This window comes from Rhinoderma darwinii, chromosome 3 (genome assembly GCF_050947455.1).
Source record: "Rhinoderma darwinii isolate aRhiDar2 chromosome 3, aRhiDar2.hap1, whole genome shotgun sequence".
NCBI lineage: Eukaryota > Metazoa > Chordata > Amphibia > Anura > Rhinodermatidae > Rhinoderma > Rhinoderma darwinii.
In genome coordinates, this window is record NC_134689.1 from 414297520 (window position 1) to 414322519 (window position 25000).

Genomic DNA, 25000 nt, shown 5'->3' on the forward strand with positions numbered 1-25000 from the left:
GACACGCTGCCTACTGCGCTAACGAGGCAACCACCAGATGTTTGTAGACAAGCTCAAAGCGGCAAAATGAAAAAATATATATAAATTTTCTTTATTCCCACTTTTTCTTAGTCCATGACTCATTTTACTTAATAACTGTTTCCATATGGTCTAGCGGTTAGGATTCCTGGTTTTCACCCAGGTGGCCTGGGTTCGACTCCCAGTATGGGAAATAACCTTTTACTAGTCTTGCATTTTCAAAGGTTGAGCGTTATAGGATAAAAGTGCTCTTTGTGGCCATAAATTCTAACTTATCTTTGTTTACCCATTCCTCCTCTTTGTGGCCATAAATTCTAACTTATCTTTGTTTACCCATTCCTCCTCTTTTCACCAGATCCTATTTGAGCTTGAAACTCAAATAATTCCTATTGTTCCCTTCTCACTCCAAGTCAACAACCCCTTTATCCTGTCAGTTTGGCTAATTTTCCTTTTTTTAATGAACTAGTTTCGCCAATAAATAAGAAACCATCAGACTATTTCACCCAATCTGATTGGGACTTTGCTTTAATATTGTTTCTTTTTAGGCAAAATCCTATTTTGGATTTAAAGCTCAAATCATTCCCATCTCTTCTACTCACTCAAAAATGACAAGGAAATCAACAACACTTTCCTCATATATTAAAAACGTTTCGGCAGAAAAACCCGATTTCCTGCATGAACGGAGGAAGACAAAAACTCACTGAACAGTGCCTCGCGTGAGGATCGAACTCACGACCTTCAGATTATGAGACTGACACGCTGCCTACTGCGCTAACGAGGCAACCACCAGATGTTTGTAGACAAGCTCAAAGCGGCAAAATGAAAAAATATATATAAATTTTCTTTATTCCCACTTTTTCTTAGTCCATGACTCATTTTACTTAATAACTGCTTCCATATGGTCTAGCGGTTAGGATTCCTGGTTTTCACCCAGGTGGCCTGTGTTCGACTCCCGGTATGGGAAATAACCTTTTACTAGTCTTGCATTTTCAAAGGTTGAGCGTTATAGGATAAAAGTGCTCTTTGTGGCCATAAATTCTAACTTATCTTTGTTTACCCATTCCTCCTCTTTTCACCAGATCCTATTTGAGCTTGAAAACTCAAATAATTCCTATTGTTCCCTTCTCACTCCAAGTCAACAACCCCTTTATCCTGTCAGTTTGGCTAATTTTCCTTTTTTTAATGAACTAGTTTCGCCAATAAATAAGAAACCATCAGACTATTTCACCCAATCTGATTGGGACTTTGCTTTAATATTGTTTCTTTTTAGGCAAAATCCTATTTTGGATTTAAAGCTCAAATCATTCCCATCTCTTCTACTCACTCAAAAATGACAAGGAAATCAACAACACTTTCCTCATATATTAAAAACGTTTCGGCAGAAAAACCCGATTTCCTGCATGAATGGAGGAAGACAAAAACTCACTGAACAGTGCCTCGTGTGAGGATCGAACTCACGACCTTCAGATTATGAGACTGACACGCTTCCTACTGTGCTAAAGAGGCAACCACCAGATGTTTGTAAACAAGCTCAAAGCGGCAAAATGAAAAAATATATATACATTTTCTTTATTCCCACTTTTTCTTAGGCCATGACTCATTATACTTAATAACTGCTCCCATATGGTCTAGCGGTTAGGATTCCTGGTTTTCACCCAGGTGGCCCGGGTTCGACTCCCGGTATGGGAAAAAACCTTTTACTAGTCTTGCACTTTCAAAGGTTGAGCGTTATAGGATAAAAGTGCTCTTTGTGGCCATAAATTCTAACTTATCTTTGTTTACCTATTCCTCCTCTTTTCACCAGATCCTATTTGAGCTTGAAACTCAAATAATTCCTATTGTTCCCTTCTCACTCCAAGTCAACAACCCCTTTATCCTGTCAGTTTGGCTAATTTTCCTTTTTTTAATGAACTAGTTTCGCCAATAAACAAGAAACCATCAGACTATTTCACCCAATCTGATTGGGACTTTGCTTTAATATTGTTTATTTTTAGGCAAGATCCTATTTTGGATTTAAAGCTCAAATCATTCCCATCTCTTCTACTCACTCAAAAATGACAAGGAAATCAACAACACTTTCCTCATATATTAAAAACGTTTCGGCAGAAAAACCCGATTTCCTGCATGAATGGAGGAAGACAAAAACTCACTGAACAGTGCCTCGTGTGAGGATCGAACTCACGACCTTCAGATTATGAGACTGACACGCTGCCTACTGCGCTAACGAGGCAACCACCAGATGTTTGTAGACAAGCTCAAAGCGGCAAAATGAAAAAATATATATAAATTTTCTTTATTCCCACTTTTTCTTAGTCCATGACTCATTTTACTTAATAACTGCTTCCATATGGTCTAGCGGTTAGGATTCCTGGTTTTCACCCAGGTGGCCTGGGTTCGACTCCCAGTATGGGAAATAACCTTTTACTAGTCTTGCATTTTCAAAGGTTGAGCGTTATAGGATAAAAGTGCTCTTTGTGGCCATAAATTCTAACTTATCTTTGTTTACCCATTCCTCCATTTTTGTGGCCATAAATTCTAAATTATCTTTGTTTACCCATTCCTCCTCTTTTCACCAGATCCTATTTGAGCTTGAAACTCAAATAATTCCTATTGTTCCCTTCTCACTCCAAGTCAACAACCCCTTTATCCTGTCAGTTTGGCTAATTTTCCTTTTTTTAATGAACTAGTTTCGCCAATAAATAAGAAACCATCAGACTATTTCACCCAATCTGATTGGGACTTTGCTTTAATATTGTTTCTTTTTAGGCAAAATCCTATTTTGGATTTAAAGCTCAAATCATTCCCATCTCTTGTACTCACTCAAAAATGACAAGGAAATCAACAACACTTTCCTCATATATTAAAAACGTTTCGGCAGAAAAACCCGATTTCCTGCATGAACGGAGGAAGACAAAAACTCACTGAACAGTGCCTCGCGTGAGGATCGAACTCACGACCTTCAGATTATGAGACTGACACGCTGCCTACTGCGCTAACGAGGCAACCACCAGATGTTTGTAGACAAGCTCAAAGCGGCAAAATGAAAAAATATATATAAATTTTCTTTATTCCCACTTTTTCTTAGTCCATGACTCATTTTACTTAATAACTGTTTCCATATGGTCTAGCGGTTAGGATTCCTGGTTTTCACCCAGGTGGCCTGGGTTCGACTCCCAGTATGGGAAATAACCTTTTACTAGTCTTGCATTTTCAAAGGTTGAGCGTTATAGGATAAAAGTGCTCTTTGTGGCCATAAATTCTAACTTATCTTTGTTTACCCATTCCTCCTCTTTGTGGCCATAAATTCTAACTTATCTTTGTTTACCCATTCCTCCTCTTTTCACCAGATCCTATTTGAGCTTGAAACTCAAATAATTCCTATTGTTCCCTTCTCACTCCAAGTCAACAACCCCTTTATCCTGTCAGTTTGGCTAATTTTCCTTTTTTTAATGAACTAGTTTCGCCAATAAATAAGAAACCATCAGACTATTTCACCCAATCTGATTGGGACTTTGCTTTAATATTGTTTCTTTTTAGGCAAAATCCTATTTTGGATTTAAAGCTCAAATCATTCCCATCTCTTCTACTCACTCAAAAATGACAAGGAAATCAACAACACTTTCCTCATATATTAAAAACGTTTCGGCAGAAAAACCCGATTTCCTGCATGAACGGAGGAAGACAAAAACTCACTGAACAGTGCCTCGCGTGAGGATCGAACTCACGACCTTCAGATTATGAGACTGACACGCTGCCTACTGCGCTAACGAGGCAACCACCAGATGTTTGTAGACAAGCTCAAAGCGGCAAAATGAAAAAATATATATAAATTTTCTTTATTCCCACTTTTTCTTAGTCCATGACTCATTTTACTTAATAACTGCTTCCATATGGTCTAGCGGTTAGGATTCCTGGTTTTCACCCAGGTGGCCTGTGTTCGACTCCCGGTATGGGAAATAACCTTTTACTAGTCTTGCATTTTCAAAGGTTGAGCGTTATAGGATAAAAGTGCTCTTTGTGGCCATAAATTCTAACTTATCTTTGTTTACCCATTCCTCCTCTTTTCACCAGATCCTATTTGAGCTTGAAAACTCAAATAATTCCTATTGTTCCCTTCTCACTCCAAGTCAACAACCCCTTTATCCTGTCAGTTTGGCTAATTTTCCTTTTTTTAATGAACTAGTTTCGCCAATAAATAAGAAACCATCAGACTATTTCACCCAATCTGATTGGGACTTTGCTTTAATATTGTTTCTTTTTAGGCAAAATCCTATTTTGGATTTAAAGCTCAAATCATTCCCATCTCTTCTACTCACTCAAAAATGACAAGGAAATCAACAACACTTTCCTCATATATTAAAAACGTTTCGGCAGAAAAACCCGATTTCCTGCATGAATGGAGGAAGACAAAAACTCACTGAACAGTGCCTCGTGTGAGGATCGAACTCACGACCTTCAGATTATGAGACTGACACGCTTCCTACTGTGCTAAAGAGGCAACCACCAGATGTTTGTAAACAAGCTCAAAGCGGCAAAATGAAAAAATATATATACATTTTCTTTATTCCCACTTTTTCTTAGGCCATGACTCATTATACTTAATAACTGCTCCCATAAGGTCTAGCGGTTAGGATTCCTGGTTTTCACCCAGGTGGCCCGGGTTCGACTCCCGGTATGGGAAAAAACCTTTTACTAGTCTTGCACTTTCAAAGGTTGAGCGTTATAGGATAAAAGTGCTCTTTGTGGCCATAAATTCTAACTTATCTTTGTTTACCTATTCCTCCTCTTTTCACCAGATCCTATTTGAGCTTGAAACTCAAATAATTCCTATTGTTCCCTTCTCACTCCAAGTCAACAACCCCTTTATCCTGTCAGTTTGGCTAATTTTCCTTTTTTTAATGAACTAGTTTCGCCAATAAACAAGAAACCATCAGACTATTTCACCCAATCTGATTGGGACTTTGCTTTAATATTGTTTATTTTTAGGCAAGATCCTATTTTGGATTTAAAGCTCAAATCATTCCCATCTCTTCTACTCACTCAAAAATGACAAGGAAATCAACAACACTTTCCTCATATATTAAAAACGTTTCGGCAGAAAAACCCGATTTCCTGCATGAATGGAGGAAGACAAAAACTCACTGAACAGTGCCTCGTGTGAGGATCGAACTCACGACCTTCAGATTATGAGACTGACACGCTGCCTACTGCGCTAACGAGGCAACCACCAGATGTTTGTAGACAAGCTCAAAGCGGCAAAATGAAAAAATATATATAAATTTTCTTTATTCCCACTTTTTCTTAGTCCATGACTCATTTTACTTAATAACTGCTTCCATATGGTCTAGCGGTTAGGATTCCTGGTTTTCACCCAGGTGGCCTGGGTTCGACTCCCAGTATGGGAAATAACCTTTTACTAGTCTTGCATTTTCAAAGGTTGAGCGTTATAGGATAAAAGTGCTCTTTGTGGCCATAAATTCTAACTTATCTTTGTTTACCCATTCCTCCTCTTTGTGGCCATAAATTCTAACTTATCTTTGTTTACCCATTCCTCCTCTTTTCACCAGATCCTATTTGAGCTTGAAACTCAAATAATTCCTATTGTTCCCTTCTCACTCCAAGTCAACAACCCCTTTATCCTGTCAGTTTGGCTAATTTTCCTTTTTTTAATGAACTAGTTTCGCCAATAAATAAGAAACCATCAGACTATTTCACCCAATCTGATTGGGACTTTGCTTTAATATTGTTTCTTTTTAGGCAAAATCCTATTTTGGATTTAAAGCTCAAATCATTCCCATCTCTTCTACTCACTCAAAAATGACAAGGAAATCAACAACACTTTCCTCATATATTAAAAACGTTTCGGCAGAAAAACCCGATTTCCTGCATGAACGGAGGAAGACAAAAACTCACTGAACAGTGCCTCGCGTGAGGATCGAACTCACGACCTTCAGATTATGAGACTGACACGCTGCCTACTGCGCTAACGAGGCAACCACCAGATGTTTGTAGACAAGCTCAAAGCGGCAAAATGAAAAAATATATATAAATTTTCTTTATTCCCACTTTTTCTTAGTCCATGACTCATTTTACTTAATAACTGCTTCCATATGGTCTAGCGGTTGGGATTCCTGGTTTTCACCCAGGTGGCCTGGGTTCGACTCCTGGTATGGGAAAGAACCTTTCACTAGTCTTGCACTTTCAAAGGTTGAGCGTTATAGGATAAAAGTGCTCTTTGTGGCCATAAATTCTAACTTATCTTTGTTTACCCATTCCTCCTCTTTTCACCAGATCCTATTTGAGCTTGAAACTCAAATAATTCCTATTGTTCCCTTCTCACTCCAAGTCAACAACCCCTTTATCCTGTCAGTTTGGCTAATTTTCCTTTTTTTAATGAACTAGTTTCGCCAATAAATAAGAAACCATCAGACTATTTCACCCAATCTGATTGGGACTTTGCTTTAATATTGTTTCTTTTTAGGCAAAATCCTATTTTGGATTTAAAGCTCAAATCATTCCCATCTCTTCTACTCACTCAAAAATGACAAGGAAATCAACAACACTTTCCTCATATATTAAAAACGTTTCGGCAGAAAAACCCGATTTCCTGCATGAACGGAGGAAGACAAAAACTCACTGAACAGTGCCTCGCGTGAGGATCGAACTCACGACCTTCAGATTATGAGACTGACACGCTGCCTACTGCGCTAACGAGGCAACCACCAGATGTTTGTAGACAAGCTCAAAGCGGCAAAATGAAAAAATATATATAAATTTTCTTTATTCCCACTTTTTCTTAGTCCATGACTCATTTTACTTAGTAACTGCTTCCATATGGTCTAGCGGTTAGGATTCCTGGTTTTCACCCAGGTGGCCCGGGTTCGACTCCCGGTATGGGAAAAAACCTTTTACTAGTCTTGCACTTTCAAAGGTTGAGCGTTATAGGATAAAAGTGCTCTTTGTGGCCATAAATTCTAACTTATCTTTGTTTACCTATTCCTCCTCTTTTCACCAGATCCTATTTGAGCTTGAAACTCAAATAATTCCTATTGTTCCCTTCTCACTCCAAGTCAACAACCCCTTTATCCTGTCAGTTTGGCTAATTTTCCTTTTTTTAATGAACTAGTTTCGCCAATAAACAAGAAACCATCAGACTATTTCACCCAATCTGATTGGGACTTTGCTTTAATATTGTTTATTTTTAGGCAAGATCCTATTTTGGATTTAAAGCTCAAATCATTCCCATCTCTTCTACTCACTCAAAAATGACAAGGAAATCAACAACACTTTCCTCATATATTAAAAACGTTTCGGCAGAAAAACCCGATTTCCTGCATGAATGGAGGAAGACAAAAACTCACTGAACAGTGCCTCGTGTGAGGATCGAACTCACGACCTTCAGATTATGAGACTGACACGCTGCCTACTGCGCTAACGAGGCAACCACCAGATGTTTGTAGACAAGCTCAAAGCGGCAAAATGAAAAAATATATATAAATTTTCTTTATTCCCACTTTTTCTTAGTCCATGACTCATTTTACTTAGTAACTGCTTCCATATGGTCTAGCGGTTAGGATTCCTGGTTTTCACCCAGGTGGCCCGGGTTCGACTCCCGGTATGGGAAAAAACCTTTTACTAGTCTTGCACTTTCAAAGGTTGAGCGTTATAGGATAAAAGTGCTCTTTGTGGCCATAAATTCTAACTTATCTTTGTTTACCCATTCCTCCTCTTTTCACCAGATCCTATTTGAGCTTGAAACTCAAATAATTCCTATTGTTCCCTTCTCACTCCAAGTCAACAACCCCTTTATCCTGTCAGTTTGGCTAATTTTCCTTTTTTTAATGAACTAGTTTCGCCAATAAATAAGAAACCATCAGACTATTTCACCCAATCTGATTGGGACTTTGCTTTAATATTGTTTCTTTTTAGGCAAAATCCTATTTTGGATTTAAAGCTCAAATCATTCCCATCTCTTCTACTCACTCAAAAATGACAAGGAAATCAACAACACTTTCCTCATATATTAAAAACGTTTCGGCAGAAAAACCCGATTTCCTGCATGAACGGAGGAAGACAAAAACTCACTGAACAGTGCCTCGCGTGAGGATCGAACTCACGACCTTCAGATTATGAGACTGACACGCTGCCTACTGCGCTAACGAGGCAACCACCAGATGTTTGTAAACAAGCTCAAAGCGGCAAAATGAAAAAATATATATACATTTTCTTTATTCCCACTTTTTCTTAGGCCATGACTCATTATACTTAATAACTGCTCCCATATGGTCTAGCGGTTAGGATTCCTGGTTTTCACCCAGGTGGCCCGGGTTCGACTCCCGGTATGGGAAAAACCTTTTACTAGTCTTGCACTTTCAAAGGTTGAGCGTTATAGGATAAAAGTGCTCTTTGTGGCCATAAATTCTAACTTATCTTTGTTTACCCATTCCTCCTCTTTTCACCAGATCCTATTTGAGCTTGAAACTCAAATAATTCCTATTGTTCCCTTCTCACTCCAAGTCAAAAACCCCTTTATCCTGTCAGTTTGGCTAATTTTCCTTTTTTTAATGAACTAGTTTCGCCAATAAATAAGAAACCATCAGACTATTTCACCCAATCTGATTGGGACTTTGCTTTAATATTGTTTATTTTTAGGCAAGATCCTATTTTGGATTTAAAGCTCAAATCATTCCCATCTCTTCTACTCACTCAAAAATGACAAGGAAATCAACAACACTTTCCTCATATATTAAAAACGTTTCGGCAGAAAAACCAGATTTCCTGCATGAATGGAGGAAGACAAAAACTCACTGAACAGTGCCTCGTGTGAGGATCGAACTCACGACCTTCAGATTATGAGACTGACACGCTTCCTACTGCGCTAACGAGGCAACCACCAGATGTTTGTAGACAAGCTCAAAGCGGCAAAATGAAAAAATATATATACATTTTCTTTATTCCCACTTTTTCTTAGTCCATGACTCATTATACTTAATAACTGCTCCCATATGGTCTAGCGGTTAGGATTCCTGGTTTTCACCCAGGTGGCCTGGGTTTGACTCCTGGTATGGGAAAGAACCTTTCACTAGTCTTGCACTTTCAAAGGTTGAGCGTTATAGGATAAAAGTGCTCTTTGTGGCCATAAATTCTAACTTATCTTTGTTTACCCATTCCTCCTCTTTTCACCAGATCCTATTTGAGCTTGAAACTCAAATAATTCCTATTGTTCCCTTCTCACTCCAAGTCAACAACCCCTTTATCCTGTCAGTTTGGCTAATTTTCCTTTTTTTAATGAACTAGTTTCGCCAATAAATAAGAAACCATCAGACTATTTCACCCAATCTGATTGGGACTTTGCTTTAATATTGTTTATTTTTAGGCAAGATCCTATTTTGGATTTAAAGCTCAAATCATTCCCATCTCTTCTACTCACTCAAAAATGACAAGGAAATCAACAACACTTTCCTCATATATTAAAAACGTTTCGGCAGAAAAACCAGATTTCCTGCATGAATGGAGGAAGACAAAAACTCACTGAACAGTGCCTCGTGTGAGGATCGAACTCACGACCTTCAGATTATGAGACTGACACGCTTCCTACTGCGCTAACGAGGCAACCACCAGATGTTTGTAGACAAGCTCAAAGCGGCAAAATGAAAAAATATATATACATTTTCTTTATTCCCACTTTTTCTTAGTCCATGACTCATTATACTTAATAACTGCTCCCATATGGTCTAGCGGTTAGGATTCCTGGTTTTCACCCAGGTGGCCTGGGTTCGACCCCTGGTATGGGAAAGAACCTTTCACTAGTCTTGCACTTTCAAAGGTTGAGCGTTATAGGATAAAAGTGCTCTTTGTGGCCATAAATTCTAACTTATCTTTGTTTACCCATTCCTCCTCTTTTCACCAGATCCTATTTGAGCTTGAAACTCAAATAATTCCTATTGTTCCCTTCTCACTCCAAGTCAACAACCCCTTTATCCTGTCAGTTTGGCTAATTTTCCTTTTTTTAACCCCTTAAGGACGCAGCCTAGTTTGGGCCTTAAGGCTCAGAGCCCATTTTTCAAATCTGACATATTTCACTTTATGTGGTAATAACGTCGGAATGCTTAAACCTATCCAAGCGATTCTGAGATAGTTTTCTCGTGACACTTTGGGCTTCATGTTCGTGGTAAAATTTGGTCGATATATTCAGTCTTTATTTGTGAAAAATTGCAAAATTTAGAGAAAATTTACAAAAAATAGCATTTTTCAGAATTTAAATGCATCTGCTTGAAAAACAGACGGTTATACCACCCAAAATAGTTACTAGTTCACATTTCCCATATGTCTACTTAAGATTGGCATCGTTTTTTGAACATTATTTTATTTTTCTTGGACGTTGCAAGGCTTAGAACATAAACAGCAATTTCTCATATTCTTAAGAAAATTTCAAAAGCCTTTTTTTGAAGGTACCGGTTCAGTTCTGAAGTGGATTTGAGGGGCCTATGTATTAGAAACCCCCATAAAACACCCCATTTTAAAAACTAGACCCCTCAAAGTATTCAAAACAGCATATAGAAAGTTTACCTTGCCCTCTTACCCGGCAGGTACTGGCGGAATTGAACCCTCGCTTTAAAATGTACCAGGGACTCATCAATAGAAATACACTTCTCGGGGGTGTATGCTTGGGAAAACCGGGCACTGAAACGGTCTAATAGGGGTCTCCGTTTATACAAACGGTCAAAATGGGGTCATCTCGGGGTGGGCACGACTCATTATCAGTATAATGTGAGAAGCGAAGTATTGCCTCATTTATTTATTTTTTTAGGTTCCAGTTCAGTTCTGAAGTTGCTTTGAGGGGCCCATATATTAGAAACCCCTATCAAACACCCCATTTTAGAAACTAGACCCCTCAAAGTATTCACAACAGCATGTAGAAAGTTTATGAACCCTTTAGGTGTTTCACAGAAATTTAGAGCAAAGTAGAGGTGACATTTACTTTTTTTTTTTGTCAGAAAATCCTCTTTATACCATTTTTTTTATAACACAAAAGGATTTATCAGAGAAACGCAACTTAATACGTATTGCCCAGATTCTGCAGTTTAGAGAAATATCCCACACGTGGCCCTCGGGCCGGTAATGGACTGAAGCACCGGCCTCCGAAGCAAAAGAACACCTAGTGGATTTTGAGCCCTCTTTTTTATTAGGCACCATGTCCGGTTTGAAGGGGTCTTGTGGTGCCAAAACAGTGGAAAACCCCCAAAAGTGACCCCAATTTGGAAACTAGACCCCTTGAGGAATCCATTGCAGTTTTCATGTCATGCATGCGACTTTTTGATCAGTCTTTATTCTATTTTTATGTGGCGCGGTGACTAAAAAACCGCAATTCTACTATTGTTTTTTTGTTCTATTTTTTTCACAGCGTTCACCGTGCGCTATAAATGACACATTCACTTCATTCTGCGGGGCGATACGATTACGGCGATACCAGATGTTTATAGTTTTTTTATGTCTTATGGCGTTTGCACAATAAAATACGTTTTGTAAACAATCATTCACTTTTTGTGTTCCCTTATTCTAAGAGCCAGAACGTTTTTATTTTTCCTTCAAAAAAGCCGTGCGAGGACTTATTTTTTGCGTAACGAACTGTAGTTTCGATCAGTACCATTTTTCGGTACATGCGACTTTTTGATCTCTTTTTATTCCATTTTTTGGGAGGTGAAGTGACCAAACAATTGTGATTGTGGTGCGGTTTATTATTTATTTTTTTTACGGCGTTCACCGCGCGGGATAAATAACGAAATAATTTTGTAGTTCAGGCCGTTACGGACGCGGCGATACCAATTATGTATAGTTTATTTGTTTATTTATTTATTTATTTTAATAATAAAGACTGACAAGGGAAAAAGGGGGATTTTTACTTTTATTACTTTTAAAACTTTTATTTTCTTATTTTTACACAACTTTTTTTAACTTTTTTTTTACTTTTTTACTTTGTCCCATTAGGGGACTTGAGGGCAGGAGGTCCTGATCGCTATTCTAATACACTGCACTACATGCGTAGTGCAGTGTATTAGAACTGTCAGCTACTCACTGACAGCAAGCATAGTGGGTCCTGACTCTGTCAGGACCCACTAGGCTTCCGTCTATGACATAGCCGGACGCCATTTTTTGGTGTCCGGTTGCCATAGTCACCATCGCCGGCCGCTATCGTGTAGCAGGCCGGCGATGGCGGATTAACCCCTAAGAAGCCGCGATCGCTATTGAACGCGGCTTCTGAGGGGTTAAATCTGCGGGGACCACCACGATCGGTCCCGGCACATTGAGCAGTAATAGTCTGCTGTCGGAAACAGCAGCTATCACAGCTCATGCACGCGCCCCGCGCGAACGGCGCCGTGTTTACTCCATGACATACTATTATGTCATGGAGCGCGAACGATGCACTTACCATGACATAATAGTATGTCCTGGAGCGTTAAGGGGTTAATGAACTAGTTTCGCCAATAAATAAGAAACCATCAGACTATTTCACCCAATCTGATTGGGACTTTGCTTTAATATTGTTTCTTTTTAGGCAAGATCCTATTTTGGATTTAAAGCTCAAATCATTCCCATCTCTTCTACTCACTCAAAAATGACAAGGAAATCAACAACACTTTCCTCATATATTAAAAACGTTTCGGCAGAAAAACCCGATTTCCTGCATGAATGGAGGAAGACAAAAACTCACTGAACAGTGCCTCGTGTGAGGATCGAACTCACGACCTTCAGATTATGAGACTGACACGCTTCCTACTGCGCTAACGAGGCAACCACCAGATGTTTGTAGACAAGCTCAAAGCGGCAAAATGAAAAAATATATATACATTTTCTTTATTCCCACTTTTTCTTAGTCCATGACTCATTATACTTAATAACTGCTCCCATATGGTCTAGCGGTTGGGATTCCTGGTTTTCACCCAGGTGGCCTGGGTTCGACTCCTGGTATGGGAAAGAACCTTTCACTAGTCTTGCACTTTCAAAGGTTGAGCGTTATAGGATAAAAGTGCTCTTTGTGGCCATAAATTCTAACTTATCTTTGTTTACCCATTCCTCCTCTTTTCACCAGATCCTATTTGAGCTTGAAACTCAAATAATTCCTATTGTTCCCTTCTCACTCCAAGTCAACAACCCCTTTATCCTGTCAGTTTGGCTAATTTTCCTTTTTTTAATGAACTAGTTTCGCCAATAAATAAGAAACCATCAGACTATTTCACCCAATCTGATTGGGACTTTGCTTTAATATTGTTTCTTTTTAGGCAAAATCCTATTTTGGATTTAAAGCTCAAATCATTCCCATCTCTTCTACTCACTCAAAAATGACAAGGAAATCAACAACACTTTCCTCATATATTAAAAACGTTTCGGCAGAAAAACCCGATTTCCTGCATGAATGGAGGAAGACAAAAACTCACTGAACAGTGCCTCGTGTGAGGATCAAACTCACAACCTTCAGATTATGAGACTGACACGCTTCCTACTGCGCTAACGAGGCAACCACCAGATGTTTGTAGACAAGCTCAAAGCGGCAAAATGAAAAAATATATATAAATTTTCTTTATTCCCACTTTTTCTTAGTCCATGACTCATTTTACTTAGTAACTGCTTCCATATGGTCTAGCAGTTAGGATTCCTGGTTTTCACCCAGGTGGCCTGGGTTCGACTCCCGGTATGGGAAAGAACCTTTCACTAGTCTTGCACTTTCAAAGGTTGAGCGTTATAGGATAAAAGTGCTCTTTGTGGCCATAAATTCTAACTTATCTTTGTTTACCCATTCCTCCTCTTTTCACCAGATCCTATTTGAGCTTGAAACTCAAATAATTCCTATTGTTCCCTTCTCACTCCAAGTCAACAACCCCTTTATCCTGTCAGTTTGGCTAATTTTCCTTTTTTTAATGAACTAGTTTCGCCAATAAATAAGAAACCATCAGACTATTTCACCCAATCTGATTGGGACTTTGCTTTAATATTGTTTATTTTTAGGCAAGATCCTATTTTGGATTTAAAGCTCAAATCATTCCCATCTCTTCTACTCACTCAAAAATGACAAGGAAATCAACAACACTTTCCTCATATATTAAAAACGTTTCGGCAGAAAAACCAGATTTCCTGCATGAATGGAGGAAGACAAAAACTCACTGAACAGTGCCTCGTGTGAGGATCGAACTCACGACCTTCAGATTATGAGACTGACACGCTTCCTACTGCGCTAACGAGGCAACCACCAGATGTTTGTAGACAAGCTCAAAGCGGCAAAATGAAAAAATATATATAAATTTTCTTTATTCCCACTTTTTCTTAGTCCATGACTCATTTTACTTAGTAACTGCTTCCATATGGTCTAGCGGTTAGGATTCCTGGTTTTCACCCAGGTGGCCTGGGTTCGACTCCCGGTATGGGAAAGAACCTTTCACTAGCCTTGCACTTTCAAAGGTTGAGCGTTATAGGATAAAAGTGCTCTTTGTGGCCATAAATTCTAACTTATCTTTGTTTACCCATTCCTCCTCTTTTCACCAGATCCTATTTGAGCTTGAAACTCAAATAATTCCTATTGTTCCCTTCTCACTCCAAGTCAACAACCCCTTTATCCTGTCAGTTTGGCTAATTTTCCTTTTTTTAATGAACTAGTTTCGCCAATAAATAAGAAACCATCAGACTATTTCACCCAATCTGATTGGGACTTTGCTTTAATATTGTTTCTTTTTAGGCAAGATCCTATTTTGGATTTAAAGCTCAAATCATTCCCATCTCTTCTACTCACTCAAAAATGACAAGGAAATCAACAACACTTTCCTCATATATTAAAAACGTTTCGGCAGAAAAACCCGATTTCCTGCATGAATGGAGGAAGACAAAAACTCACTGAACAGTGCCTCGTGTGAGGATCAAACTCACGACCTTCAGATTATGAGACTGACACGCTTCCTACTGCGCTAACGAGGCAACCACCAGATGTTTGTAGACAAGCTCAAAGCGGCAAAATGAAAAAATATATATACATTTTCTTTATTCCCACTTTTTCTTAGTCCATGACTCATTATACTTAATAACTGCTCCCATATGGTCTAGCGGTTGGGATTCCTGGTTTTCACCCAGGTGGCCTGGGTTCGACTCCTGGTATGGGAAAGAACCTTTCACTAGTCTTGCACTTTCAAAGGTTGAGCGTTATAGGATAAAAGTGCTCTTTGTGGCCATAAATTCTAACTTATCTTTGTTTACCCATTCCTCCTCTTTTCACCAGATCCTATTTGAGCTTGAAACTCAAATAATTCCTATTGTTCCCTTCTCACTCCAAGTCAACAACCCCTTTATCCTGTCAGTTTGGCTAATTTTCCTTTTTTTAATGAACTAGTTTCGCCAATAAATAAGAAACCATCAGACTATTTCACCCAATCTGATTGGGACTTTGCTTTAATATTGTTTCTTTTTAGGCAAAATCCTATTTTGGATTTAAAGCTCAAATCATTCCCATCTCTTCTACTCACTCAAAAATGACAAGGAAATCAACAACACTTTCCTCATATATTAAAAACGTTTCGGCAGAAAAACCCGATTTCCTGCATGAATGGAGGAAGACAAAAACTCACTGAACAGTGCCTCGTGTGAGGATCAAACTCACGACCTTCAGATTATGAGACTGACACGCTTCCTACTGCGCTAACGAGGCAACCACCAGATGTTTGTAGACAAGCTCAAAGCGGCAAAATGAAAAAATATATATACATTTTCTTTATTCCCACTTTTTCTTAGTCCATGACTCATTATACTTAATAACTGCTCCCATATGGTCTAGCGGTTGGGATTCCTGTTTTTCACCCAGGTGGCCTGGGTTTGACTCCTGGTATGGGAAAGAACCTTTCACTAGTCTTGCACTTTCAAAGGTTGAGCGTTATAGGATAAAAGTGCTCTTTGTGGCCATAAATTCTAACTTATCTTTGTTTACCCATTCCTCCTCTTTTCACCAGATCCTATTTGAGCTTGAAACTCAAATAATTCCTATTGTTCCCTTCTCACTCCAAGTCAACAACCCCTTTATCCTGTCAGTTTGGCTAATTTTCTTTTTTTTAATGAACTAGTTTCGCCAATAAATAAGAAACCATCAGACTATTTCACCCAATCTGATTTGGACTTTGCTTTAATATTGTTTCTTTTTAGGCAAAATCCTATTTTGGATTTAAAGCTCAAATCATTCCCATCTCTTCTACTCACTCAAAAATGACAAGGAAATCAACAACACTTTCCTCATATATTAAAAACATTTCGGCAGAAAAACCCGATTTCCTGCATGAATGGAGGAAGACAAAAACTCACTGAACAGTGCCTCGTGTGAGGATCAAACTCACGACCTTCAGATTATGAGACTGACACGCTTCCTACTGCGCTAACGAGGCAACCACCAGATGTTTGTAGACAAGCTCAAAGCGGCAAAATGAAAAAATATATATAAATTTTCTTTATTCACACTTTTTCTTAGTCCATGACTCATTTTACTTAGTAACTGCTTCCATATGGTCTAGCGGTTAGGATTCTTGGTTTTCACCCAGGTGGCCTGGGTTCGACTCCCGGTATGGGAAAGAACCTTTCACTAGTCTTGCACTTTCAAAGGTTGAGCGTTATAGGATAAAAGTGCTCTTTGTGGCCATAAATTCCAACTTATCTTTGTTTACCCATTCCTCCTCTTTTCACCAGATCCTATTTGAGCTTGAAACTCAAATAATTCCTATTGTTCCCTTCTCACTCCAAGTCAACAACCCCTTTATCCTGTCAGTTTGGCTAATTTTCCTTTTTTTAATGAACTAGTTTCGCCAATAAATAAGAAACCATCAGACTATTTCACCCAATCTGATTGGGACTTTGCTTTAATATTGTTTATTTTTAGGCAAGATCCTATTTTGGATTTAAAGCTCAAATCATTCCCATCTCTTCTACTCACTCAAAAATGACAAGGAAATCAACAACACTTTCCTCATATATTAAAAACATTTCGGCAGAAAAACCCGATTTCCTGCATGAATGGAGGAAGACAAAAACTCACTGAACAGTGCCTCGTGTGAGGATCAAACTCACGACCTTCAGATTATGAGACTGACACGCTTCCTACTGCGCTAACGAGGCAACCACCAGATGTTTGTAGACAAGCTCAAAGCGGCAAAATGAAAAAATATATATAAATTTTCTTTATTCACACTTTTTCTTAGTCCATGACTCATTTTACTTAGTAACTGCTTCCATATGGTCTAGCGGTTAGGATTCCTGGTTTTCACCCAGGTGGCCTGGGTTCGACTCCTGGTATGGGAAAGAACCTTTCACTAGTCTTGCACTTTCAAAGGTTGAGCGTTATAGGATAAAAGTGCTCTTTGTGGCCATAAATTCTAACTTATCTTTGTTTACCCATTCCTCCTCTTTTCACCAGATCCTATTTGAGCTTGAAACTCAAATAATTCCTATTGTTCCCTTCTCACTCCAAGTCAACAACCCCTTTATCCTGTCAGTTTGGCTAATTTTCCTTTTTTTAATGAACTAGTTTCGCCAATAAATAAGAAACCATCAGACTATTTCACCCAATCTGATTGGGACTTTGCTTTAATATTGTTTCTTTTTAGGCAAAATCCTATTTTGGATTTAAAGCTCAAATCATTCCCATCTCTTCTACTCACTCAAAAATGACAAGGAAATCAACAACACTTTCCTCATATATTAAAAACGTTTCGGCAGAAAAACCAGATTTCCTGCATGAATGGAGGAAGACAAAAACTCACTGAACAGTGCCTCGTGTGAGGATCGAACTCACGACCTTCAGATTATGAGACTGACACGCTTCCTACTGCACTAACGAGGCAACCACCAGATGTTTGTAGACAAGCTCAAAGCGGCAAAATGAAAAAATATATATACATTTTCTTTATTCCCACTTTTTCTTAGTCCATGACTCATTATACTTAATAACTGCTCCCATATGGTCTAGCGGTTGGGATTCCTGGTTTTCACCCAGGTGGCCTGGGTTCGACTCCTGGTATGGGAAAGAACCTTTCACTAGTCTTGCACTTTCAAAGGTTGAGCGTTATAGGATAAAAGTGCTCTTTGTGGCCATAAATTCTAACTTATCTTTGTTTACCCATTCCTCCTCTTTTCACCAGATCCTATTTGAGCTTGAAACTCAAATAATTCCTATTGTTCCCTTCTCACTCCAAGTCAACAACCCCTTTATCCTGTCAGTTTGGCTAATTTTCCTTTTTTTAATGAACTAGTTTCGCCAATAAATAAGAAACCATCAGACTATTTCACCCAATCTGATTGGGACTTTGCTTTAATATTGTTTATTTTTAGGCAAGATCCTATTTTGGATTTAAAGCTCAAATCATTCCCATCTCTTCTACTCACTCAAAAATGACAAGGAAATCAACAACACTTTCCTCATATATTAAAAACGTTTCGGCAGAAAAACCAGATTTCCTGCATGAATGGAGGAAGACAAAAACTCACTGAACAGTGCCTCGTGTGAGGATCGAACTCACGACCTTCAGATTATGAGACTGACACGCTTCCTACTGCGCTAACGAGGCAACCTCCAGATGTTTGTAGACAAGCTCAAAGCGGCAAAATGAAAAAATATATATACATTTTCTTTATTCCCACTTTTTCTTAGTCCATGACTCATTATACTTAATAACTGCTCCCATATGGTCTAGCGGTTGGGATTCCTGGTTTTCACCCAGGTGGCCTGGGTTTGACTCCTGGTATGGGAAAGAACCTTTCACTAGTCTTGCACTTTCAAAGGTTGAGCGTTATAGGATAAAAGTGCTCTTTGTGGCCATAAATTCTAACTTATCTTTGTTTACCCATTCCTCCTCTTTTCACCAGATCCTATTTGAGCTTGAAACTCAAATAATTCCTATTGTTCCCTTCTCACTCCAAGTCAACAACCCCTTTATCCTGTCAGTTTGGCTAATTTTCTTTTTTTTAATGAACTAGTTTCGCCAATAAATAAGAAACCATCAGACTATTTCACCCAATCTGATTGGGACTTTGCTTTAATATTGTTTCTTTTTAGGCAAAATCCTATTTTGGATTTAAAGCTCAAATCATTCCCATCTCTTCTACTCACTCAAAAATGACAAGGAAATCAACAACACTTTCCTCATATATTAAAAACGTTTCGGCAGAAAAACCCGATTTCCTGCATGAATGGAGGAAGACAAAAACTCACTGAACAGTGCCTCGTGTGAGGATCAAACTCACGACCTTCAGATTATGAGACTGACACGCTTCCTACTGCGCTAACGAGGCAACCACCAGATGTTTGTAGACAAGCTCAAAGCGGCAAAATGAAAAAATATATATAAATTTTCTTTATTCACACTTTTTCTTAGTCCATGAGTCATTTTACTTAGTAACTGCTTCCATATGGTCTAGCGGTTAGGATTCTTGGTTTTCACCCAGGTGGCCTGGGTTCGACTCCCGGTATGGGAAAGAACCTTTCACTAGTCTTGCACTTTCAAAGGTTGAGCGTTATAGGATAAAAGTGCTCTTTGTGGCCATAAATTCCAACTTATCTTTGTTTACCCATTCCTCCTCTTTTCACCAGATCATATTTGAGCTTGAAACTCAAATAATTCCTATTGTTCCCTTCTCACTCCAAGTCAACAACCCCTTTATCCTGTCAGTTTGGCTAATTTTCCTTTTTTTAATGAACTAGTTTCGCCAATAAATAAGAAACCATCAGACTATTTCACCCAATCTGATTGGGACTTTGCTTTAATATTGTTTATTTTTAGGCAAGATCCTATTTTGGATTTAAAGCTCAAATCATTCCCATCTCTTCTACTCACTCAAAAATGACAAGGAAATCAACAACACTTTCCTCATATATTAAAAACGTTTCGGCAGAAAAACCCGATTTCCTGCATGAATGGAGGAAGACAAAAACTCACTGAACAGTGCCTCGTGTGAGGATCGAACTCACGACCTTCAGATTATGAGACTGACACGCTTCCTACTGCGCTAACGAGGCAACCACCAGATGTTTGTAGACAAGCTCAAAGCGGCAAAATGAAAAAATATATATACATTTTCTTTATTCCCACTTTTTCTTAGTCCATGACTCATTATACTTAATAACTGCTCCCATATGGTCTAGCGGTTGGGATTCCTGGTTTTCACCCAGGTGGCCTGGGTTCGACTCCTGGTATGGGAAAGAACCTTTCACTAGTCTTGCACTTTCAAAGGTTGAGCGTTATAGGATAAAAGTGCTCTTTGTGGCCATAAATTCTAACTTATCTTTGTTTACCCATTCCTCCTCTTTTCACCAGATCCTATTTGAGCTTGAAACTCAAATAATTCCTATTGTTCCCTTCTCACTCCAAGTCAACAACCCCTTTATCCTGTCAGTTTGGCTAATTTTCCTTTTTTTAATGAACTAGTTTCGCCAATAAATAAGAAACCATCAGACTATTTCACCCAATCTGATTGGGACTTTGCTTTAATATTGTTTCTTTTTAGGCAAAATCCTATTTTGGATTTAAAGCTCAAATCATTCCCATCTCTTCTACTCACTCAAAAATGACAAGGAAATCAACAACACTTTCCTCATATATTAAAAACGTTTCGGCAGAAAAACCAGATTTCCTGCATGAATGGAGGAAGACAAAAACTCACTGAACAGTGCCTCGTGTGAGGATCGAACTCACGACCTTCAGATTATGAGACTGACACGCTTCCTACTGCGCTAACGAGGCAACCACCAGATGTTTGTAGACAAGCTCAAAGCGGCAAAATGAAAAAATATATATACATTTTCTTTATTCCCACTTTTTCTTAGTCCATGACTCATTTTACTTAGTAACTGCTTCCATATGGTCTAGCGGTTAGGATTCCTGGTTTTCACCCAGGTGGCCTGGGTTCGACTCCTGGTATGGGAAAGAACCTTTCACTAGTCTTGCACTTTCAAAGGTTGAGCGTTATAGGATAAAAGTGCTCTTTGTGGCCATAAATTCTAACTTATCTTTGTTTACCCATTCCTCCTCTTTTCACCAGATCCTATTTGAGCTTGAAACTCAAATAATTCCTATTGTTCCCTTCTCACTCCAAGTCAACAACCCCTTTATCCTGTCAGTTTGGCTAATTTTCCTTTTTTTAATGAACTAGTTTCGCCAATAAATAAGAAACCATCAGACTATTTCACCCAATCTGATTGGGACTTTGCTTTAATATTGTTTCTTTTTAGGCAAAATCCTATTTTGGATTTAAAGCTCAAATCATTCCCATCTCTTCTACTCACTCAAAAATGACAAGGAAATCAACAACACTTTCCTCATATATTAAAAACGTTTCGGCAGAAAAACCAGATTTCCTGCATGAATGGAGGAAGACAAAAACTCACTGAACAGTGCCTCGTGTGAGGATCGAACTCACGACCTTCAGATTATGAGACTGACACGCTTCCTACTGCGCTAACGAGGCAACCACCAGATGTTTGTAGACAAGCTCAAAGCGGCAAAATGAAAAAATATATATACATTTTCTTTATTCCCACTTTTTCTTAGTCCATGACTCATTTTACTTAGTAACTGCTTCCATATGGTCTAGCGGTTAGGATTCCTGGTTTTCACCCAGGTGGCCTGGGTTCGACTCCTGGTATGGGAAAGAACCTTTCACTAGTCTTGCACTTTCAAAGGTTGAGCGTTATAGGATAAAAGTGCTCTTTGTGGCCATAAATTCTAACTTATCTTTGTTTACCCATTCCTCCTCTTTTCACCAGATCCTATTTGAGCTTGAAACTCAAATAATTCCTATTGTTCCCTTCTCACTCCAAGTCAACAACCCCTTTATCCTGTCAGTTTGGCTAATTTTCCTTTTTTTAATGAACTAGTTTCGCCAATAAATAAGAAACCATCAGACTATTTCACCCAATCTGATTGGGACTTTGCTTTAATATTGTTTCTTTTTAGGCAAAATCCTATTTTGGATTTAAAGCTCAAATCATTCCCATCTCTTCTACTCACTCAAAAATGACAAGGAAATCAACAACACTTTCCTCATATATTAAAAACGTTTCGGCAGAAAAACCAGATTTCCTGCATGAATGGAGGAAGACAAAAACTCACTGAACAGTGCCTCGTGTGAGGATCGAACTCACGACCTTCAGATTATGAGACTGACACGCTTCCTACTGCGCTAACGAGGCAACCACCAGATGTTTGTAGACAAGCTCAAAGCGGCAAAATGAAAAAATATATATAAATTTTCTTTATTCACACTTTTTCTTAGTCCATGAGTCATTTTACTTAGTAACTGCTTCCATATGGTCTAGCGGTTAGGATTCTTGGTTTTCACCCAGGTGGCCTGGGTTCGACTCCCGGTATGGGAAAGAACCTTTCACTAGTCTTGCACTTTCAAAGGTTGAGCGTTATAGGATAAAAGTGCTCTTTGTGGCCATAAATTCCAACTTATCTTTGTTTACCCATTCCTCCTCTTTTCACCAGATCATATTTGAGCTTGAAACTCAAATAATTCCTATTGTTCCCTTCTCACTCCAAGTCAACAACCCCTTTATCCTGTCAGTTTGGCTAATTTTCCTTTTTTTAATGAACTAGTTTCGCCAATAAATAAGAAACCATCAGACTATTTCACCCAATCTGATTGGGACTTTGCTTTAATATTGTTTATTTTTAGGCAAGATCCTATTTTGGATTTAAAGCTCAAATCATTCCCATCTCTTCTACTCACTCAAAAATGACAAGGAAATCAACAACACTTTCCTCATATATTAAAAACGTTTCGGCAGAAAAACCCGATTTCCTGCATGAATGGAGGAAGACAAAAACTCACTGAACAGTGCCTCGTGTGAGGATCGAACTCACGACCTTCAGATTATGAGACTGACACGCTTCCTACTGCGCTAACGAGGCAACCACCAGATGTTTGTAGACAAGCTCAAAGCGGCAAAATGAAAAAATATATATACATTTTCTTTATTCCCACTTTTTCTTAGTCCATGACTCATTTTACTTAGTAACTGCTTCCATATGGTCTAGCGGTTAGGATTCCTGGTTTTCACCCAGGTGGCCCGGGTTCGACTCCCGGTATGGGAAAAAACCTTTTACTAGTCTTGCACTTTCAAAGGTTGAGCGTTATAGGATAAAAGTGCTCTTTGTGGCCATAAATTCTAACTTATCTTTGTTTACCCATTCCTCCTCTTTTCACCAGATCCTATTTGAGCTTGAAACTCAAATAATTCCTATTGTTCCCTTCTCACTCCAAGTCAACAACCCCTTTATCCTGTCAGTTTGGCTAATTTTCCTTTTTTTAATGAACTAGTTTCGCCAATAAATAAGAAACCATCAGACTATTTCACCCAATCTGATTGGGACTTTGCTTTAATATTGTTTCTTTTTAGGCAAAATCCTATTTTGGATTTAAAGCTCAAATCATTCCCATCTCTTCTACTCACTCAAAAATGACAAGGAAATCAACAACACTTTCCTCATATATTAAAAACGTTTCGGCAGAAAAACCAGATTTCCTGCATGAATGGAGGAAGACAAAAACTCACTGAACAGTGCCTCGTGTGAGGATCGAACTCACGACCTTCAGATTATGAGACTGACACGCTTCCTACTGCGCTAACGAGGCAACCACCAGATGTTTGTAGACAAGCTCAAAGCGGCAAAATGAAAAAATATATATACATTTTCTTTATTCCCACTTTTTCTTAGTCCATGACTCATTTTACTTAGTAACTGCTTCCATATGGTCTAGCGGTTAGGATTCCTGGTTTTCACCCAGGTGGCCTGGGTTCGACTCCTGGTATGGGAAAGAACCTTTCACTAGTCTTGCACTTTCAAAGGTTGAGCGTTATAGGATAAAAGTGCTCTTTGTGGCCATAAATTCTAACTTATCTTTGTTTACCCATTCCTCCTCTTTTCACCAGATCCTATTTGAGCTTGAAACTCAAATAATTCCTATTGTTCCCTTCTCACTCCAAGTCAACAACCCCTTTATCCTGTCAGTTTGGCTAATTTTCCTTTTTTTAATGAACTAGTTTCGCCAATAAATAAGAAACCATCAGACTATTTCACCCAATCTGATTGGGACTTTGCTTTAATATTGTTTCTTTTTAGGCAAAATCCTATTTTGGATTTAAAGCTCAAATCATTCCCATCTCTTCTACTCACTCAAAAATGACAAGGAAATCAACAACACTTTCCTCATATATTAAAAACGTTTCGGCAGAAAAACCAGATTTCCTGCATGAATGGAGGAAGACAAAAACTCACTGAACAGTGCCTCGTGTGAGGATCGAACTCACGACCTTCAGATTATGAGACTGACACGCTTCCTACTGCGCTAACGAGGCAACCACCAGATGTTTGTAGACAAGCTCAAAGCGGCAAAATGAAAAAATATATATAAATTTTCTTTATTCACACTTTTTCTTAGTCCATGAGTCATTTTACTTAGTAACTGCTTCCATATGGTCTAGCGGTTAGGATTCTTGGTTTTCACCCAGGTGGCCTGGGTTCGACTCCCGGTATGGGAAAGAACCTTTCACTAGTCTTGCACTTTCAAAGGTTGAGCGTTATAGGATAAAAGTGCTCTTTGTGGCCATAAATTCCAACTTATCTTTGTTTACCCATTCCTCCTCTTTTCACCAGATCCTATTTGAGCTTGAAACTCAAATAATTCCTATTGTTCCCTTCTCACTCCAAGTCAACAACCCCTTTATCCTGTCAGTTTGGCTAATTTTCCTTTTTTTAATGAACTAGTTTCGCCAATAAATAAGAAACCATCAGACTATTTCACCCAATCTGATTGGGACTTTGCTTTAATATTGTTTATTTTTAGGCAAGATCCTATTTTGGATTTAAAGCTCAAATCATTCCCATCTCTTCTACTCACTCAAAAATGACAAGGAAATCAACAACACTTTCCTCATATATTAAAAACGTTTCGGCAGAAAAAC

At 38.6% G+C, this 25000-nt stretch overlaps 25 non-coding genes across 25 annotated transcripts; 10 read left to right on the plus strand and 15 right to left on the minus strand.

Moving 5' to 3' along the window:
• The first annotated feature begins 139 nt into the window (after positions 1-139).
• On the plus strand, positions 140-211 carry TRNAE-UUC (transfer RNA glutamic acid (anticodon UUC)). Its single transcript has one exon. It is a non-coding gene; the product is annotated as a tRNA-Glu (tRNA).
• A 1424-nt stretch (positions 212-1635) lies between these two features.
• Positions 1636-1707, plus strand: TRNAE-UUC (transfer RNA glutamic acid (anticodon UUC)). The gene has a single exon. It is a non-coding gene; the product is annotated as a tRNA-Glu (tRNA).
• Positions 1708-2175: 468 nt separating this feature from the next.
• TRNAM-CAU (transfer RNA methionine (anticodon CAU)) lies at positions 2176-2248 on the minus strand. Its single transcript has one exon. It is a non-coding gene; the product is annotated as a tRNA-Met (tRNA).
• A 111-nt stretch (positions 2249-2359) lies between these two features.
• Positions 2360-2431, plus strand: TRNAE-UUC (transfer RNA glutamic acid (anticodon UUC)). The gene has a single exon. It is a non-coding gene; the product is annotated as a tRNA-Glu (tRNA).
• A 700-nt stretch (positions 2432-3131) lies between these two features.
• Positions 3132-3203, plus strand: TRNAE-UUC (transfer RNA glutamic acid (anticodon UUC)). Its single transcript has one exon. It is a non-coding gene; the product is annotated as a tRNA-Glu (tRNA).
• Positions 3204-5167: 1964 nt separating this feature from the next.
• Positions 5168-5240, minus strand: TRNAM-CAU (transfer RNA methionine (anticodon CAU)). Its single transcript has one exon. It is a non-coding gene; the product is annotated as a tRNA-Met (tRNA).
• Positions 5241-5351: 111 nt separating this feature from the next.
• Positions 5352-5423, plus strand: TRNAE-UUC (transfer RNA glutamic acid (anticodon UUC)). Its single transcript has one exon. It is a non-coding gene; the product is annotated as a tRNA-Glu (tRNA).
• A 1423-nt stretch (positions 5424-6846) lies between these two features.
• TRNAE-UUC (transfer RNA glutamic acid (anticodon UUC)) lies at positions 6847-6918 on the plus strand. The gene has a single exon. It is a non-coding gene; the product is annotated as a tRNA-Glu (tRNA).
• Positions 6919-7386: 468 nt separating this feature from the next.
• Positions 7387-7459, minus strand: TRNAM-CAU (transfer RNA methionine (anticodon CAU)). The gene has a single exon. It is a non-coding gene; the product is annotated as a tRNA-Met (tRNA).
• A 111-nt stretch (positions 7460-7570) lies between these two features.
• TRNAE-UUC (transfer RNA glutamic acid (anticodon UUC)) lies at positions 7571-7642 on the plus strand. The gene has a single exon. It is a non-coding gene; the product is annotated as a tRNA-Glu (tRNA).
• Positions 7643-8294: 652 nt separating this feature from the next.
• On the plus strand, positions 8295-8366 carry TRNAE-UUC (transfer RNA glutamic acid (anticodon UUC)). The gene has a single exon. It is a non-coding gene; the product is annotated as a tRNA-Glu (tRNA).
• Positions 8367-8833: 467 nt separating this feature from the next.
• Positions 8834-8906, minus strand: TRNAM-CAU (transfer RNA methionine (anticodon CAU)). The gene has a single exon. It is a non-coding gene; the product is annotated as a tRNA-Met (tRNA).
• Positions 8907-9557: 651 nt separating this feature from the next.
• On the minus strand, positions 9558-9630 carry TRNAM-CAU (transfer RNA methionine (anticodon CAU)). The gene has a single exon. It is a non-coding gene; the product is annotated as a tRNA-Met (tRNA).
• Positions 9631-12737: 3107 nt separating this feature from the next.
• On the minus strand, positions 12738-12810 carry TRNAM-CAU (transfer RNA methionine (anticodon CAU)). The gene has a single exon. It is a non-coding gene; the product is annotated as a tRNA-Met (tRNA).
• A 1375-nt stretch (positions 12811-14185) lies between these two features.
• On the minus strand, positions 14186-14258 carry TRNAM-CAU (transfer RNA methionine (anticodon CAU)). The gene has a single exon. It is a non-coding gene; the product is annotated as a tRNA-Met (tRNA).
• A 111-nt stretch (positions 14259-14369) lies between these two features.
• TRNAE-UUC (transfer RNA glutamic acid (anticodon UUC)) lies at positions 14370-14441 on the plus strand. Its single transcript has one exon. It is a non-coding gene; the product is annotated as a tRNA-Glu (tRNA).
• Positions 14442-18529: 4088 nt separating this feature from the next.
• On the minus strand, positions 18530-18602 carry TRNAM-CAU (transfer RNA methionine (anticodon CAU)). Its single transcript has one exon. It is a non-coding gene; the product is annotated as a tRNA-Met (tRNA).
• A 1375-nt stretch (positions 18603-19977) lies between these two features.
• Positions 19978-20050, minus strand: TRNAM-CAU (transfer RNA methionine (anticodon CAU)). The gene has a single exon. It is a non-coding gene; the product is annotated as a tRNA-Met (tRNA).
• A 651-nt stretch (positions 20051-20701) lies between these two features.
• Positions 20702-20774, minus strand: TRNAM-CAU (transfer RNA methionine (anticodon CAU)). Its single transcript has one exon. It is a non-coding gene; the product is annotated as a tRNA-Met (tRNA).
• Positions 20775-21425: 651 nt separating this feature from the next.
• TRNAM-CAU (transfer RNA methionine (anticodon CAU)) lies at positions 21426-21498 on the minus strand. The gene has a single exon. It is a non-coding gene; the product is annotated as a tRNA-Met (tRNA).
• A 651-nt stretch (positions 21499-22149) lies between these two features.
• On the minus strand, positions 22150-22222 carry TRNAM-CAU (transfer RNA methionine (anticodon CAU)). Its single transcript has one exon. It is a non-coding gene; the product is annotated as a tRNA-Met (tRNA).
• A 651-nt stretch (positions 22223-22873) lies between these two features.
• Positions 22874-22946, minus strand: TRNAM-CAU (transfer RNA methionine (anticodon CAU)). The gene has a single exon. It is a non-coding gene; the product is annotated as a tRNA-Met (tRNA).
• Positions 22947-23057: 111 nt separating this feature from the next.
• TRNAE-UUC (transfer RNA glutamic acid (anticodon UUC)) lies at positions 23058-23129 on the plus strand. The gene has a single exon. It is a non-coding gene; the product is annotated as a tRNA-Glu (tRNA).
• Positions 23130-23597: 468 nt separating this feature from the next.
• On the minus strand, positions 23598-23670 carry TRNAM-CAU (transfer RNA methionine (anticodon CAU)). Its single transcript has one exon. It is a non-coding gene; the product is annotated as a tRNA-Met (tRNA).
• A 651-nt stretch (positions 23671-24321) lies between these two features.
• On the minus strand, positions 24322-24394 carry TRNAM-CAU (transfer RNA methionine (anticodon CAU)). The gene has a single exon. It is a non-coding gene; the product is annotated as a tRNA-Met (tRNA).
• Positions 24395-25000: the final 606 nt, after the last annotated feature.